Raw genomic sequence first — 19,324 nt, forward strand, 5'->3', positions numbered from 1 at the left:
AATGACATAATACATATTAATGGCTCTGTCAGAATCCAGTGCTACATTTTATACTCTCCCAGACAGAATGTAATAATCTCTTGGATGTAAATACCGCATTTTGATGCACATGACCCATGACTCGGGTAACCTGCACTGCTTTTCAGATTTTCCTGAGAGCGGATTGTCCAATAACCATAACTGAATCAGGGCTAGGGAGAAAGGCAAAAGCCTGCAGCAGTACATCCTGCAGAAGGAAGAAGGGTGATCCAGGGGAAAACTCCATTTGCATTACCTGTGCATTCCCCCCACTCTGTTTAATATGGGCATTTGTCCCTAGCCTACATTCAAGACAGCATTGTAATACAGTAAAGAATATACTTTTCAAAAGACTTTTGAAGCCCACCCAAAAACTTTACTGATGTTACGTTACAGCACTTTAGCACCAGTAAACAGGTTGTGGGACCCAAGGAAAATCTAGCTTATTTGAACAGGACTACGTATGATTTCAGATGACTAGATAAAGAATCCAGAAAAGCGTTCTGCCACAACAGTATTCCTGAAATTAAGGGACAGCTGCGGAATTAAGCATTCACTGAAATGTTTTCTAGGTGGAACAATAGCTGAAGAATCATATATATTAAATTAAAAACCAAAACCCAAAGAAACAAAACAACCCCTCCCATACTGTCAATCTTTTTTACTACAAGTAGCATTTGTAAGTAGACTACCAGACTTCAATTCTTGACTTTCTGCCAGATAGCTTTTGCAGCATGTTTCTCTCCTAAGAAGTTATCTCTGAAGGTTAAAACAAGCTTGACAATAATAGTCAGATGGCATTTATCTGCACAACACACGCAGTTACAAACCATCAATATTTATTAGATATAAATCTCAAGCCCTTTTGCAAGTTATAACAAGTTATATAAATTAATCTTGCTCAAGATACTCATCAACATATTTTCTAACTTTAACAACATCAAAACAGCATTCACCAAGTACCCCTTGTCATAGTCAGCAGCTGTCTGCACTTAGCTCTGTACCTTAAATCTTGTATTTGGCTAAACTAATGAAATTAAAATTCTAGATTCCTTTCTCACACTTACGCTACAAGGCAAAACTGTGTCAAGTCAAAAAATGCAAATAATAATTCATTACTAACATGTAAAACTTGCACAGGTCAGAGGAAAACAAATGCACTGGAGGTTTTAAAAAAATGCAACAAATTTGGAAAGGGCTTTCAATTACAAATTTAAGCTTTTGGACGATCAAAAGAACAGCTGCACAAATATCTGAGAAAAACTACAGTAAGTGGTACCTTTAGAAAGAAAGAATAGATTTCAAATAGATAGTGCTCTTTAAAACTTCAATATTGAATCGTAAAGTGATCTGATATTTTCACCAGTAATTAAGTCACTACACAAAGAATGCAGAGCTGCAGACCAAGTTCCCTGGCTTTCCTTAAACCCAAAACAAGACAGCATGATATACTTAGAAGTTTCTGCTCTGCTCCTAAAATTCTTATGCCACCAAATATATTCCTATACCAACCCCCTGTTAGGAGGTACAGAGGCTGCAATAAAAGCAAGCCAGCAGAACACCTGAGGGATTTCAGAGTTTACTTCAGCAGCTGATGATATTTAAGCATATGGTCACTGTAAGCACTTTTCTGAATAAGGACAAAATTAACATGTGCCTGACTGAAGCTGAGCTCAAGCAAGCTTACAATTTGACTCTAAACTGGCTGAATTAATAGTCACACAAAACAGACTTGAATACATGCCAGCTCTTTCCACATAGTTTTTAGCATAAGTAAAACACTCTGTCCCTGTCTCTTTACAGGTAACCATCAAAGTTCACCGACTGCCCCTACTGATTTGATGTAAAAATATTTTTGAAGAGGTGTGCACACACACGCCTTCCCCAGACCATCCGATATTGAGGATTCATCTCCAAGCAAACAGCTCAAAGGCAACAATACTCACTTCGTTCTTCCCACCCAACATCACAAAGGCTGCAACCTGTAAGAAGCTTCTTCCACAGGGAACAAATCCAACCAACCAACTAAATTATTCTAAGCAATTTTAAGAGAGGCTAGGTAAGCTTTACTGGTTTAACATCACAGTAAACCTTATTAAAGAAATAAATTCTAAAATTTTGCCCAGTATTATCTTCCAGCGCCTTTAACTGAAACACCCTTAATGCACTCCTCAAAGACTTCTGGATATATGCTACAGACATACACATATGTTATTTTCAAATCACAGTGTATGGAAGCACACAGTGGCTGGAGGGCAACAGCAGCATTGTGCAGTGCCTATCAGCTCAGTGAAACAATTGACATCGAAGTGTTATTTTCTGCTTATCGAGAATGATCATTTAGTAGTGTTTCTCACTCCTGAAACACCTAGAAAAAACTAAAGCCAAGTTCCAAGAACAACGATTAAGTGACATATTTTTCAAAAGAGAAACAAGACAAAGGCAACCTCACCATATTCCAGCCATTCTCCTTCTCAGAGAAATCCAAAGTTTTAAAAACTCCATCTCTTCGCTTGTTACTACTTTGTCTTTCCATCTCAAAAAGATATGGAAATCAGTTGTAATTCAAGGCTAATTCAGTCTCTAATTAGTTTGGAATCTTAATGGCCCTGATTCTGTGTGTTGAAACTAATTTTTATCACATCTGATACTTCACGGATGTGTCATATTCTTGCTAATCTGAATCAGCACTTTTGGCAAAATTTTTATGAGTAGAGTAGCATGGAGGCAAGAAATTTCAAACATCAGATCATCTTGTGACAATGCACCAGGGAGCAAACAGATGAAAATAAAGCAGCTGAGTTTATTCAAGGGATTGAAGCCTTCTTCCCAAAAGAGAATTTGGGAATATAACCTCCAGTCCTTTCATAATTCTGCTTATAGGTTGGCTTTTAAACTTAGAAAGAGAGAGAAATACTTATTAATATGAAACTGTTCACTCTTAACTGCTTTTCTTAGATGCTGCACTTGACAACTACACAAAGCAAAACAGAATAGAGATCCGCTGTACTCTTACACCTGGTTTCTAATCAATTGCAGTTTACAGAATAGCAAAGGTAGATTAAAAGAGCATGAAATAAATGCTCTATTGGAGCAAGTCTGGTTTTCTTGACACGATGAGTCTATCTGTTGTGGCTGTCTCGCTGGTAGAGAATGCACTCAACCCAATGAGATGCAAAATTCTGTATTCACATTATATCCTCTCATCTTCTGTCACCAGCAACTACATGAAAAGCAGCTTCAAATTTACTCTAGTCTGAGCAATTTGACTTGGATACGTTTTAAGATGTAAGGATGTTCTCAACTGATTGGAGTGGGTCAGTGCAATGGCAAACCACCTTGCCTTTGAAGAAAAGTTCCTTTCCAAGATGTGACCAGCGGAAGCCAGCTGAACAGCTACATGTTCATCAGTCCCATTAGAATACCACCACAAAGCTTGGCACCACGTGCAGTATTTCCAGGAAAGAAGCCAGAGATATATTAATATGGACAGAAGTAACCAGATGAAGGAACACAGGCCAAGGCAGCAGAGATACATGCTCTGCATCACCCCTCATTAGACCTACCTCAAACAGATGATGTTCATCCCATCCTTCATATTACACCACTGAGAAACTGAAACCCAGCTATAACCATTACAGCTGAGGGTTGAAACCTGGACTGCTGTTTGCTGCTCTGCTCTGCCCTGGCATGCCTTGAGCCCCATGAAAACGTCTACTCCAAGTACTGTACAGGCCAGAGATTTGACTGACTGAAGTTATCTCCACTGAAATTATCGTGCCATGCCGAGGTATAACTTCTCATGGTCTGGGTCTACACCTCTGCAACAGACTGCATAGCTTCTAACCAAATCATTCATTTTAAAAGAATAGTTCCACAAACTCCTACAAAAGGAAAGGAGGAGGACAAGCACATATATTGAAGTCTAAGCTGAATTTGTTGTTATGAACTGGACTCCATGCTTTCTTTCATGTAACACTCAGCCAACTGTACAGTTTTATAAGGTGCCAGAGGAATGTATTTCCTGTTATCCGAAACACATCACTTCTAGAGCACATGAACGACAGTTTGTGTCGAGTTTCTACAATAAACTAAGAGGGCTGTCAAATTTGATGTCATATTAGTTTGTCACTTATAACAGGCAAAGCTGTGTGAGCAGATTAGACAATGCTACATAATTTAATGATTTTATCATCTATTCTACTTGACACTACCAGCTATTCCTCATGATTTCATCTGCCTATGAGACTATGTGCCGGATGCAAAGCCTTTTCACTAAAACGGGTATTGTCTACCTATACACAAACATCACTGTTTAACCCATGAAAGGCAAGCTTGGCTTTCAACACCAAAAAAATCCCCAACAATCAATGCACCTTGAACTTTTAATTCCTGGAAAATCACACATACAAGTTCACAGCAGCTCTACTAAAGGGCTAATGTGGAATGAGACCAATTTAGGCAATTCTACTCACATTAAAACATACAACATGTACTTACACATCTTTAATCAATTTCACACAAGAAAAGATTTAAATGCTGACCCTCCGCAGGGGATGAAGTATAGAGAAATTGAAAGGTTAGACAGAACGACAAAGAGAAAAAAATTTAAAATGGTACCATACCAAAAAGCCTCTGACAGCATTATTTTAAGAAAGTCAAATATGGAGATGGTATCAGAACTACTATATATATATATATATACACAAACACACACACACACCATGTATGTGTCCAGTTATCCTGAATTAAGGAAACTGATCATTATCAAGGGGAGGTACCTACATTCAAACCAGCAGTGATGTCTAAAAAACAAGTAGCAAGTCAGCCACACGCATGTATTCACAAGGAAAGTTTGGGCTTGCATTGTAGTTTTCTTTCTGAACATAGCTTCTAGTTTTAGTGCTCCAAGGAGAGTGGGAACAAATGAGAGGTGAACAGACAGGTTTGGGACCACAGGAGGAGTTAGACACACTGAGTAAACTAGTTACAACTGGAATCAAAATCTTCCAGGAATTACTATTTCCAGCATCCCTTACTTGGCACATTACTTATTTCAAACTGCAGAAGGGATAAAGATCAAAATCTTTTGCTCTGATTCTTGTGCACTTGGCCTATAATTTAGGAAACAAACAACTTAGGTAGCTGAATATCACTGTTTCAAGAAATAGCTGGAGAAAAAAACCCACAAAACACAGACTTGTGGATAAATGGGGTGGGGTGGGGGTAGAAGCTTTTTTTTGTCCATGGACCACAGTCCTTCATTTTACACTGTTGTGAGATGCTTAGCACAAATATGCACTGCAAATTCCTCAGACAGATAATTACAAGATCATTTGAAACATTCAACTCATGGCTTACAGATGCAGCAACTCCTGTCATACTCTGAACCAAATCCTCTCTTCACCCTGCCCACAACCGTCAGCGTGCCTGAACAGCCTTCAGTGTTCACAAGCGACAGGAACACTACTAAGCTACACTGGGCATCAGTGAGTCAGCAAGCACATTAACTTGCCTTTCCTACAGGTGTTCAGAACCAAAACCCACTTTCATACAGATGGCAAGCAATCCCAAGGGAGCAGAACGGTCCGAAGACTTTTGCTCAAAGTTTTGCCGGTTGACCACAGCTCAAAGATTTATCGCAGGTAAAAGGGCAGAAAATCCAGGAATATGAATAAGGCAGTAGCCAGCTCCGAACTACCGAAAAAGCTTGGTTACGCTGAAGAACTTCCTCTGTAAGTCTTGTATCTGCCCACAGAGAATCAGGCTATCAATCTTTTAAAGGGCATTTCTTTTAACTAAACTCCTGTAATATATTTTAAGCAGGATCACATTACTAATAATTTCCATGGGATTTCAGACATGAGAAGTACCAGTTACATCCTCCCTGAAAGAATGTGTGGAGGTAGGAGAAGGGACAAATCGTCATGCTTTAGAGATTTATGTATAAAGCATCTGCACACTCACTTTTTTCATGTCAAAAATACAAACAAGAAAAACATTTTCACCCCAAAGTTTGCCGAGACCAGAAATTAACAACTGTGCAGGCCCCCTGCCTCAACAGCGCAGCTCTAAGTGCAATACTTGTCCTATGCTGCTTGCAAGGAGTTACAAGTGGGAAACTACTCCAGCCAACTTTGGCCCAGAGGCACCCAAAGCTACTGCTAAAGCGATACAAAGTCACAAACTTATTCCTACAATGGGCAAGGGCTTGCTTTGTGTTTCGGGAGTCCTCATTTTGTTGTAAGAGCTTGAAGAGAAAAACTCACAGCTCAACTTTGCGAACATGGAAATCAGCATAGCCTATGAGGAAAGCTTTCCTACCTCACAATGCAGAAGTGGATGGTGTTCAAATTCAAACATCCTTATCAGTATTTACTCTTAGCAAACTAGTTTGTTTGTTTTTCCTTTATGTTGCAGATATTTGTGCCACTTCCCAGCTGTTTATGTAACTGACCTAATCAACATTGACAGGGATTTGCAACATACCCAATGTGATTCTTTTCAAGTAACTGCTCTATGTCTAGGAAGTCTTTCAAATGGATTTATCTTAAAGATATGGAGAAATCCTGATTTACTAAGCAGTTTAAGACACAAACACGGGGGAAAAAACCAAGAGACAGAAGGACTGGAAAAGCCACTCGACTGGTTCTCCTGATGCCTCCCCAGTACAGGTGGTTAATTAGGATACTAAACAACTGCCTTGCTATTGTACTCATGCAAGTTCCTTGCTGACTAGTTCTGCTTACAGTTTCCTTCAGAAGCATTATCACGGCTAATAAATCACTAACTTGCCGATCACTGTTACATTTCTGATGTGATGCCACCAGATACAGAGCAACATATTTAAATGTAAAGCCAGCTCCTCTTTTAACCTCTATCTCTATTATTACACATTAAAAAGATGCAGTTATCATTTCAGACACCACCAGAAACTCCAAGGAAGACCACATATGTAGTGAGCATAAGAGACAGAAGTGACAGAAATTGATAAAAACTTCATCACATGGCTGACACCCCATATATCAAAGCCCTAAATCTCATTCTCTGCTTGCCTCCAATTTCCATCAAAGCCTGCCAGCTGCACATTTATTGAGAAGTTTGTGATCTGACAGCCACTGTATTACCAACATTAATGATGCATCAGTCTCTAGAATTACTGGGGAAACAGTCCAATTGATTTTATTATTATACAGAGTTCCTCACGTTTCATTTCAGGCAGCTTCCTACCACAAATTTTAGCGATAACTAAAAATGCTATACAGCTGATGCACGAAATGCTGGGGCAAAATATGGTTTCCACAGCTTCATGCCACTCCATTCTCCCTCCAGGAGAGCTCCAAATCACTCAGACACCACTGTGTAACCCATGAGTTATTGGTCTGTAACTAAAAGGGCTCACACATTATGGTGCGATAAACAGTGCATCACTAATATTCACTAATTTGGTCGAGAAAGCTACACAGAAACACATGAGTAGTCTTCAGCTCCCAAAACAAGCAGTCTTCCCAAGGTCTTATAAATCCCTGGCTATTAATACTAGATAAAAATCACCGGGGGCGGGGAGACGATAACTTTAAAATACACTGCCATATAGACTGGATCTTTTTCCCCTCCTACCATAAAAGAAATAGGTATATGTTTTCTTTACAACAAATAGCCCACTTTACTCTGTCCTTTTCATCCTAGAAGGCTTTCTTCACTTAAAGAAACAAACAAATTATGATCACAGCTACTAAAGAGATGCAGTAATGCAATACAACAAATCAAGCTTGTAGGGGCTTTTCTGAATCATAACCAAGTATTTTAAATACATACACAAGTTGAAATTTCCAGTATCAGTTGGGAAAGGATCTCCATGAAGTATCCAGGATCTATTCTCATAAGTCCCCAAAGTTACTATGTCTTTTTTTCCCTTTTTGCGAGCCTGGCAGTGACACCTAATACTCTGTATCTCCCAAAAAATAGCAAGAGAGAAATACAGTTTTCCTTCTCTAGTTTTCATCTCCTAACTTCAAATTTTCCACGGATCATAAACAAAATATTTTGAGGCACTTGTATTAACAGTGGTTTACTGACTTATTTTGATAGAAAAGGTCTGCAATACGGTGACGAAGAACACATCAGATCAAACAAACAAGAACTGCTTCAGAAGTAGAATAGGATCCCTTCCCATCTTTCTTCTTTTTTTACTTGACAACAGCAATTCAGTGATTTTGAGTTTTGTAAGAAATGAATTTGAGTTATTAGAGAAGATAGATTTTCAAACCGATCAATACAAATGCTTTAAAAAACCTGCTACAGAAGAAAGTACTGTATCTGCTTCTATAGAAACTCCTCCCGAACTCCATAGCGAGATCTCAAATTACAAGCACTACAGGAAAAAAAAAAAAAACTAATCGCAAGTGAATGCACCAAGAGTAGCAAGCTGCTTCCAGATGTGTAATGCAGTCCAGACCTTACCCAAGTAAGTGGGAGAAATGTTGCTCCATTTTTCTCTCTCGTTTTCTTGCAGTCCACTATTTTAGAGGCATGCAACATACATGAAGTTGGCTTAGGCTGCATCCTACTCCCAGGCTCTCCACCCCAAGCAAAGAGTGAACATATCTGGACAGAATTACCTGTATTAATTACAGTATCATCTAAAATGGATCCCAGTCTGAACTGTGCTTGGATTCAAAAGTTTAGAGGTAGAGCCGTGCTCCAGACTGCCCACCTGACACATGCCGGAGGGACAGTCTGGCTGCTATTAATCCCTTACAGATCACAGCCTGCAAACAAGAAGGGCAAATGATACCGGTCCTGGTTCACTTCAGTCCAGCAAACAGTTCAGCAGCTCCCGACCAGGAGCAGGAATGACAGAGGAAGGGGCAGAGCAGACCGGCCCTTCTGAGCAGGAAATCAAACAGACAAGCTTAAAGCAGGAGGTTTAGTGTGGGTTGGGGATTTTTTGTTGTTATTGTTATGTTTTTTTGGTTTTATACACTACCTAGTTATCCACTTAAACATGTATAAAACTTTCACCCATACTGGTATCTGGCATTAAACATAACAGGTAATTCATTAGTGTTCCCTTCTGGGGTATCCAAAAGAACAAGTAAACCAGACAGGAAAACACAATTGCTTTGAGGAAGCAGAACTTTCCAAGTATCCTCCTGATGGCAACAAGCATAAATTTAAATACCCACAGACAGTTTAGAGAAGAGTCACATCCAAACCTTTTACCTTACTAGCACAGTTTACACTTACAACACACACATTAAAAAAACCCAAAACATCACGATCATTATTTTGCAATACATGTAACAGACTGAATCCAGGCAACTCTAATAGGGAATTCATTAACTTGGGAACAAATAGTTCCTATAATTAGTTACCAGAAAATATTCAACATGCATTTACAGGTTTATTCTTGAATCACTAAGTACAACTCTAGGCACTAAGGCTGAATACCTTGGAGAGGGAGGGGAACAAAACACCCGAAGTACTTAAACTACCATCAGCTACTCCATTATTCCCCAGATCAAGAACCAAGTGACACTTACACTGTTTATTTGCGCATACAGCCCATCCTGTCTGTTGGAAAGCTGTTTTCCAACATGCAAATTGATGAATTCTGTAGGTCAAACACTAGCAGGAGCAAGTGGATAAAAACCACGTTAAACTGGGACTTTTATCTCTCTTATACAGCTGGTGTAGATGCAGGCAGTCATACCGCTATTAATGTTTCAGATTATTAAAAAGACTGCTTAAGTGGAAAGTACTTAATATTCATAAAGTCTCTTTAGCATCTGATTAGGTTCTTCCCCTTCCTCTGCCTCATGCTTCATTTATTACATTTTTACCTGGGCCAAAAATGCAACTATGAAATCACGTTTATTTTGTGTTTAGCAGACACTAAACGCTGTTCAATAGAAAGGGATTTCTGTCCTTCTGGAAGCTGGAAATGAATATTTATTCAGCAGAGAAACATAGCCAGCTTTCAACTTAAACCAACAAACTATTCTAACATACACTGACTTATGGTAAAAGCAAGTTACGCTAACATAATCAGGTCCGATAAGCCATTATTACATATTATTATATTAATAATTAGGCTCCTGGGAACAGGCAGGAAGTACATACTAATGGAAGATGGGCCCTGGGGAGACTGCACCGACCAACGGCAGTCCTAGACCCTGCGTCCTCAAAGCAAGGGTTCATGGCTACCACACACAGATTACACAATGCTAAATAAATCACACCTTATGCCAAATAAATCCCCAGAGTAGGGGGGAATGACAACAGGAAAAACCCGTGCCTAACAATGAGGGCCATGACTTGACCAGCATGTAACAGCATGGTGGATTTTATTATCATAATTCATGCAGCCTTCTGAGAGCTTAGTAAGTGCATAAATGTCCATTTCCTGAAAAAAAAGTCTTGCTCCATTGAACCCACTCCTGAAACCTCCAGTAGCCCCCCGGATGAAGATGGACTTATCTGTGAGAACCACAAACCTGAGTTGCATCCCCCACTACACACCCCTTTAAAGACCCGCCAAGCCTTCCCTCATGAAGTTTAAAACTTTCACAGAAACCTGGCACGGTTTGGGTTGGAAGGGACCTTCCTGCTGTTTCACTTCATGAGGCGAAGCCGGAGCCGTTTGCAGCCGCAGGGCTGAGGTGCCTGGAGCCCTGGACACCCCGCAGACATCAGCTGCCCAGTTCACCACAGCCGGCTGCGCACAAAATGGCACCTGGAGCCAGGAGAGCGCCGCAGCTCTGCGCCGCCCCGCAGCCCCTGCCTCAGAACAGTGCAGCGCTCCTCACTTCTCGTGTTCATGGGCATAATTCTGACCTCTGCTGAAAGCGTGTGATCCTGCCACAAAACTTCTTTATTTTTAATTACCTCCGCTGGCGCTGCAGGGAGCCTCAGGCCCTAGCCACACAGCTCGGAGGTGCATGGGTGCCAGCAACCATGCCACAGCCCCCACCAAGAGATGGCTTGTCTTCCTCACCCCTCCATTAAAAAATGAATAAAATTTAAGCTCTTTCAAGAGAAGTCTCAATTTTAAGAATTAAAAAGAAAAAAAAAGAGGTGAAGTAGCTTTAAGTTCATCTCCTCAGCAGTAATAAATAAGGCCTAAGCATGGAGGCGAAGTTAACCACAATCCTGGGACTCCATCCAAATCTCCCATGACAATAGGAAAACATTAGAACTATAACATTCAAAATATTATTTAACTTTTAAAGTCTTAGCACAGTTCAAAGTCTCCTTTGTGGAACAGCACTTTTGAAAATGTCGGTTGCCTTCCAGAGATCATTTCCTCCTAATCAGGCCCGGCGTTATTTAAATAGCGAGGAATACCAGCAAGGATAGGAACCGCTTGGCTGAGCCAGGGAGGGGGAAAGTCCTTAAAATGACTGCAGAATTCTTAAATGCTGGTAAAAGGCCTAATCCTATATAATGATTTACAAAGTGACAAGAAAAATAGATTTACTGCGACAGTTGGAAAGGAGACCAACATAAATAAAACCACTGCTCCCGTGGTCACCAGCCTCCCGCCATCAACAACAGGAGCCCTCCGCCGACCCACCTGATGATTTTTTCCACCCACCCAGGCCTCCCTCACAGCCAACACTGAGGGGGAAAAAAAATGACCAAGCAACTTAAAAAAGCAAATTACTTGCTCCAAAGTCAGAAATTCGTTCCAAGGTACCAGCTTATTGATTACCAGTGCAGCAATTCACATGTAACAGTAACCCCAAATTAACAACTACAAAAAAAAAAAAAAAAAAAAGAAAAAAAAGACAACTTGTTATCCCTCTCTCCCCCCCACAAAATAACAACAAAATACTTACACCCAAGAGTTCTGAGCTTCGGTTTTATTCATTAATTTGTTCATTACTCCTGACTGCAGCACTGCAGCTGCAGCACGCAGAGGCACAGCACGGTGCCAAGTATTTGAGACCAAAAACGCTAAACATTTCTCTGGCCAGTAAGTGCGATGTGGGTCAGGAAGGCCTGGTACTACTTATTTATGGCTTTTTTTTTTTTTTTTTTTTGATATACAGAAGACGCAAAGCCATATTTAACCATTTCTTCCCTGAAGGGCAGTCGAGGCCGCAGCAGGGCTGTCAGTATGTGTGTGTGTGTCAGTGCCCCACCAGACCCCCTTTGCTGCACGGTGGTCTGCACAGCATGGTTACACGGGTGCCGAGGGGCAAGCTTTCCTCCGCTGAAGCGAAGCCATTCAGCTTCCAGCTGCGCAACAGAAAGCACCCGAGTGCGCTGGCGAGGGACCAGCTGCTCTTCCCTGCCTCCACCGCACCAGGCAGCTGCGTCGCCACCACCGCGTGCAGACCCACCCGAAATCAGCCCACACCATGCCCTCCAGTCCCATCCCTGCCCCCAAACGGAGGCACCCTCCTCCTCCTCCTGGACATGAGTGTTCCTTTGTACGGCTTCACTTGCTGCCTCCTCGCAGCCAGCATGGAGCACCTACTTCCGTGATGTGAAATTACTGAATAAATATGATGAATGCCCCCTCACCACCAGAGCCATGCCAAAGACTGTAAGCAGGTCATTAACTGCCAAGGTCATCTTGTTTGTGAAAAAGAAAGGAAAACATTACCATTAAGACTCTAATACAGTAAAACAGCAGTGACAGCAACAAGGAAACATAAGCTTAACGTTTCCTTTAACCCTGGCTTAAAACCGCATTTGAAGTCACATGATTCAACCATATGACTTTGTAAATTACCGTTCATTGAGAAGTTTTTGGGTAGATTCGGCCCAATTTCACACTTGCACCATGCATGTACCCCAACATTTTGTGCAGGATCTGTTGCTAAACCTTGTCTCGTGGCAGACAGCGATGAATTAATCTGGCATTTCGGAACTTGTCACCAAAAGAGCCACGCACCCCCTCCTGCCCATCAGCTTGTAGGGCACACTGCTGCATCTCTGCATGGCTGTGTGGGACCCACCAGGGTGCAGCAGCAACACTCCTGCCTACCCCCAGCAGGCTCCGCAGCCCCCCCTTTCCTGCAGGGAGCATATAAATTTTCCTCCATCTGAGTCTTAACTACTGTTTGTCCACAGACTTGTAAAATACACTTAAGAAATGCCTAATGAGACACCGATCTGGCATCCAAATGTTCTCCCCCATCCATTTCCCCAGCGGGCCGTTGCCTGAGCAGCACACACGTTGAGGCTGTAATTTGTTTGCCAGCTCTCCGAGGAAGGAAGGAAGGAAGGAAGGAAAGTGGGCGGGTGGGTGAGAGCTGGAGTCGGCGCAACATCAGCACATGGCTGGCTTGCACATGTTCTCAGTTGCTCACTACTGAGAAAAATATATATGTATACACACACACGCATGCACGCAGTGCTCTGAAAGCCCAAATGAAGACAGCAGGTTGCTAGGATAACATTGCTTCCTTCGTACCAGGAGCTAATAAAATAAGTTAAAACCACAGCTCTCAAGACAAAGACCGATACGTGCGGAGCTTTTGAGACCCAACAAAAACACGATCCTTCTGAATCCCAGGTAGCCCAACACCTGTACTTCCAGACACCTCACAAATTACTTGCCTTACTGTAGCACTGCAAAACTAGCTTCTGCACAAAAACTTGGGAAGTCCAGGCAAGAGATGGAAGATTGCATAATTAACCCCATTTTATTGCTGGGACGCGCAGGCACTCCAGTCAGAGTCTAAGCAATCTCTTCAAAGTTACTTGAGAGGTCTGGAGGGGAAGAATTAGCTGAATCAGACAACCGCAGCCCCGAGTTCAGTGACCCAAAGCCAAGCCTCCTGCCCTCTAACTGAACACTTAACTCTTGCCGGAGAGAGCCTGAACATGTAGACAAAAGGCTCCTGCAGGTCGGTAAACCAGCTGTTACCTTGCCTGCTGCTGCCAGGAGGAGTTACCCATGCGGCCAGTTTTACATTCTCCAAATGCATCTTGTTGCGGCCCGGGGCCTTGCAGTATTTAAAAATGTGATTTTGAAAGTACTTTAAATATTTTAAAAACCTGAAATAGGTTCCAGACGGCAAATATTTACACACATTCTTAGCTTCATGTGCAAGGAGTTCAACTAAGTTTAAGAAACCATTTTTATGCCTAACCTGAACTCTGTACATAAATATTTACAGGATTGTGACTTTGATTTACCTCCCTTTTGCTCGGTACATCACCTGGTTCTTGAGTGACTGAGGTCAACGAAGCGAGCTGCTTTCTGTTTCATGCATTATCCCTATCCTGCCTTGCATGGCTTGCAAACAGAGGAGGAGCAACGCTGAAATCCAAAACCTAAAACCCCAAGCTGCTTTTAAGTGGTTAGCGCTCTGCAAAAACATTGTCAAAGAACTAGACTGAACCTTGAATAACTGTACATATTTTGAAATCTCACAGAGATTAATTTGAGCACAGTACTAAATGGATGCTGTAAACCAATTTTACGCTCTTCCTACAAAAACTTACATAGAAGTAAGTTACACAGGAGTTAGCAACGAAGCAGCTCATGTACCTCAGTGGTGATTTCCCCAGAGTCTCTTATTCACACAGATAAATCCTTGACCTCTACAGTCAGGGGGGTTTAAAATGAGTTTCAGAATGTAAAACAAACACACACACCCCACAACAAAAAAAAAACAAACAACACACCTACCGCCCCAACCCCCCACCACCCTAAAACTGTTTAATAGTCTAATCAAAGTTTTAGACACAATAATTAATACTTGGAAAGATACAAAAGAAGTTTTGGGAACAGCAGCATTCCCTTCACAGATCCCCAGAGCAGGGTACAGCACTTTGCTCTCCAGAACCAAGGCTAAGCTTGCCCTTCACCTTCCCCACCAACTCATAGAATACAGAGGGGAAAAAGAAAAAAGAAAAAAAGAAAAAACTAGCTACATGCAGCTCAACTTTCCAGTGTCAAAACAAGGCTCAATCAGTTTAAACACCATACTTTCAGGCCTCTTCCTTCTTCAGCACCAGTCCTAAGAAACATTTAAAAATAGTAAGCTAATGATGTTAATGTGAACGTTACTTTTAGAGGTTTGTGCGTTTGATAGCACTTGTGCTAAGCTACTTTTAACTATTTCCTCCCATAGACCAGCTCATCTGCCAGTTTCCTCTGTTTGTACAGAGCCTTTGATAGTGAAATAGGACAGAAAAAAAAAATTAAATGCTTTAAAGCGTATGCATTCTGGCTTAAAAACCACAAAGCCTGGCAGAGTGATTCACCAACAGTCAAAATCCCCCAAACAGTTTTCTCTTTAAAAGAAAACTCAGTATTTACTTTGTGCTTCAATATAAATAACATCTTGTATAACTTTTTATTAATTTGTCATACACTGAAGTCTCACCATTAATTTCTGAAATCTGTACAGCTCTTGCAGCTACCAGAATACAGCATCCTGTCAAATTCTAGCCCAAATTTCCCTAACATGACATTAATGGATGCAGACAATCTCTTGCCTTGGATAAAACTAGAGGAGGAAAATCAAATGCCTGTATACAAACCCATTTCAATAAAGTGCTATGAGAGTTTAATATATTAATGAAAAAGATTTTAAACAATACAATTTCACTAAATTCAATCAGTGCTGCTCAACTGATACAGTTACAAAACATCACAATGAATATTAATGGAAGAAGCTTATGCCACGTTACTCATAGTATCTTGACACACAAAGATTTCCGCGATTTGTTTGGAATATAATTAAAAGTACCAATTATGAAATGGAAAAGCAAAATCTCCGCAAAAATTAATCCGTGCCCTTGTTTAGATAGGAATTGTCTATAAACTTGAAAAACTTCAAAGAATTTGGAGATGTTTGGATGCTTTGCTTCATATTGTTTGAAAATGTCAGATTTTCAGAAATAGCATGCATTACACTTAGTGAAATAGGGGGCTTGTTTCAGGCATTTTTGAGAATCACTTGCTTTATCAAAATAAGCATTTCTAAAGAATTCACTTTTTATTTAAAAACAAAATTCTGACAGAAAATGAAAACAAGGCATCAGGATACTCACAATTTCTGTTTTCAGCCACAAGTAATTTTATTTTTTGTCGGGGTCTAAGAATAATTTTTGATTCTAAAAAAATTCAAAAAATGGAGCTATTAAAAGCTCTTTTGCAATAAAGCTTGGCAGTACAAAACATCAAAGTTATCAGCTGTATTGAGATTTGAACATTATTTTCTTCATCAAAATCTTTACCGTGTGCTGCACCCCAAACAGCAGTCTCCTCAAAATCTGTTCAACCAGAGGGACATAGCCTAGACCCAGGTCACTGGGTATGTTTCACTTGCTAACTTCAGTAATTATGAAAGTTTCAGGAGAATAATTCACTGAGATTGCTTCAAGTGTCCACTTAAGTTTCTCACTTGTTTTTATTTGGGGAAATTTTCTCCAGAAGCTGAAGAGGGTATTTTTATGCATTTCAGTGCAACAAGTCTGTGCAAGGCATAGAGAACACCCTCTAACAACTAACATGCGCCAAATAATCAGAGAGAACACTTAAATCCACAGGACCATAAGGTACCTCACAGATAGAACTCATCGACACCCACAAGCCAGCCAGGGCAACTTATTCTTCAGTCCCCAAGGCAATACAGCCGCTTGCGGGCTGAGCTGTTATCTCAAGCCCCCGCGCTCGGAGCAACAGAGCAACACTAAAAACAGGGAGCAAAGAAACACGGCATGCCACGGTCCTTAGGGAACATAAGGAAAAACACTTAAAAATCACGACTGGCATTTAGACAACATGCTTAGTTTAATAATAAGGGTTATTTCTATTATCACTGTGCCCAGGAGCTCCAGCCACCAACCAGGGCTCCCAGCGTGCCAGGCACCACACAACGTGCAAAAGGCACCATTTCGGCACAGCTTCTTCTGCGGCATTTCAGCCCCCAAATGAGGCTCTAAAGCTGCAAAAATTGAGCAGGGAGTGGGAGAGGCACGGAGCCAGGGGCTGCTGCCAGCTGGCCTCGGCAGAGGCCACTGCTCCCGGAAAGGAGCCGCCTGCGCTGGACCGCCTGCCCCACGCGGGCACGGAGAAGAGGTCGCCCACCAGCCACTGGTTCCCCACAGGAAGGGTGGGAAGAGGAGATGCTAGCGGGAATACTTCAGCGCTGCAAATGGGAGCCTGGCTTTTATCCTTTGCTCCTACCATGCACTTTGTGACAATATATTGCAGTTTTTTCCGCCACGGATGGGTGTGCTGGAGGTATCCTCTAGTTACACCAGCCATGGGGGAGGATGGGCTTCAAGCTTAGTGCTACCTCCTGCCAGACCCTGCAGTGTAAAGTTCCCATGACCCGGTTTGACAGAAAAGGAAATAATCCATTTCAGTTGAAACATTGTTTGTCCAAAGGGGGGGGGGAGGGGGGGGGGTGTCGGAGGAAGAAAAAGTGTCCCTTAAGATCCACATTAGGGCTCCCAGTCTGTGGAAATCAGAGTCACCTTCTGTAAACATTTCTAAGAGCCGCACAGCAGGGGGGACTCTATCTGAACTGGCTTAACTAACCAGCGGGAGGTAGCACAGCTGGTTTTTCAGTGCCAGCTCACACACTACCTCCCACCTTGCAGGAGGTACAAGGGAGTTTTAAAAGGCTCGGGCTCTCCAGCGATCCTCAACTACCCATCCCAACCCGAGGAGAGCACCGGGCAGCACCAAAACAAGGATTCTCCCACAGCCCAGCTGAGCACGGGAGGCACAAGGCTGCCAGGGGATGATTCTCTGTGGTGGGTAGCCCTGGCCCTGCCACACTTCCCCGGTGCCCCCAACTGCAGACCAACAATACAGTTGGAGGCTGAGCACTTCCAGTGTCACTTTGCTTCTCCAGATCGCGTCGCTGGAGATGGCCGAGGCCTCCAGCCTCTCAAGCTCATACACTTGATGAAGGGCTTTAGGCAGGAACCAGCTGCAGTCAGGCATAGGCATGGTCCAGCAGAGCTCAGCAATCTTGGTTTGGTCCTTTTCAGGACTCCTGACCAGTTCCAGGGGCTGTACTAACATACGACAAGTGGTGCCTGATGTAGGGAAGGTTACGTACAATCTATGTTTTCATTCAGTGAGAACCTACCTGCACCAGCAACAGATGCTCTCATGCTAATAGCAAAACAAGTTTACGCAAATCAAAATATTGTGGTTTTAATCACTTGATCCCATCTATTTATGAGCTGGGTTTATTATTTTCTGCTAATTGTGAGCCTGTGGATCCATCTGACTTTCCTAGACAGGAGCCCCAGTTAAAGCACTATTCCCACCTCCACGCCTGCCACGCAGCTCAGCTTCCCCATCCTCTGCAGCTGCCCATGTGGTGCTTGCATGGCGATTTGTGCAGCCACACAGGGAAGCAGACTGGGGAACCGATCCAAGGGGCTGGGGGTGAGAAGGAAGAACCTATAGAGAAACACAAAAGGGGGTTTTGTTTTCATCTTCTTCAGTTCACCAGGCTGATTCATCGTGCACCTGCACAAACATTGATGCTAACTCAGTGCAAGGGTGGGAATAACATGCAGCAGGGAACCAAGAGGCTTTAGGAGTTCTGACAGTGCGAAACCACAGCCTGAAGATAGAAATGGGACTGTCCATCTTCCTCACAGACCAGCCTGTTTATACTGGGTATCATAGCACCGTTCTCACAGTATTAATGGTATTGTTTAATCCTGGCCAGGAGAAGCTAATGAGGAAAACCATGAAAAATGCTGCCCCATACTCAAGCCACCCATCCTGGCATAGTGACGGCCCTTGGTCCCCTGTCACCCTACTTTTCCCAGTGCTCATCAACTCCGAGCCAGCAGCATGGCCAGCACCACCTCCATCCAAGACACAACTTTTCACCACCTTCCAAAGGAAGGGATAAGCGGCACAGACGGGATCCAGCACACCCATACATCTTCCCTCTGCAGCTCCTGTCGGCAGAGGAGATAGGGAAAAGGGCTGGACCATGGCCACACGAGGACAACACAGTTAAAGCCCTGTGCTGCTAGCAGCAAAGCTTGAGCAGTTGCATACATTCCAGCTTATTCTCTAGAAATCACCACGCCACCGGCTAACACATGCTGGTATCCTGCAGCAATTTCAGTATTACATCAAGTGAGTCTGGAAAGAGGTACTTGGTTCAACAGGACTTAGACAAACACACACGAACATGTGTTTGAACACATTATGCATGTTAAACCAAAAACCACAGAAAAATAACTTCTCTCCGGCACGTGTCAACTTAGAAGACTACTCTATAGAAGAAGGGGAAAAAAAAGCGTTCCTGGAAAACCAGGCTGGAGTGCTGTTATGAGGTGTATGCAAATG

The sequence above is a fragment of the Falco biarmicus genome, chromosome 9 (genome assembly GCF_023638135.1).
Source record: "Falco biarmicus isolate bFalBia1 chromosome 9, bFalBia1.pri, whole genome shotgun sequence".
NCBI classification, from domain to species: domain Eukaryota; kingdom Metazoa; phylum Chordata; class Aves; order Falconiformes; family Falconidae; genus Falco; species Falco biarmicus.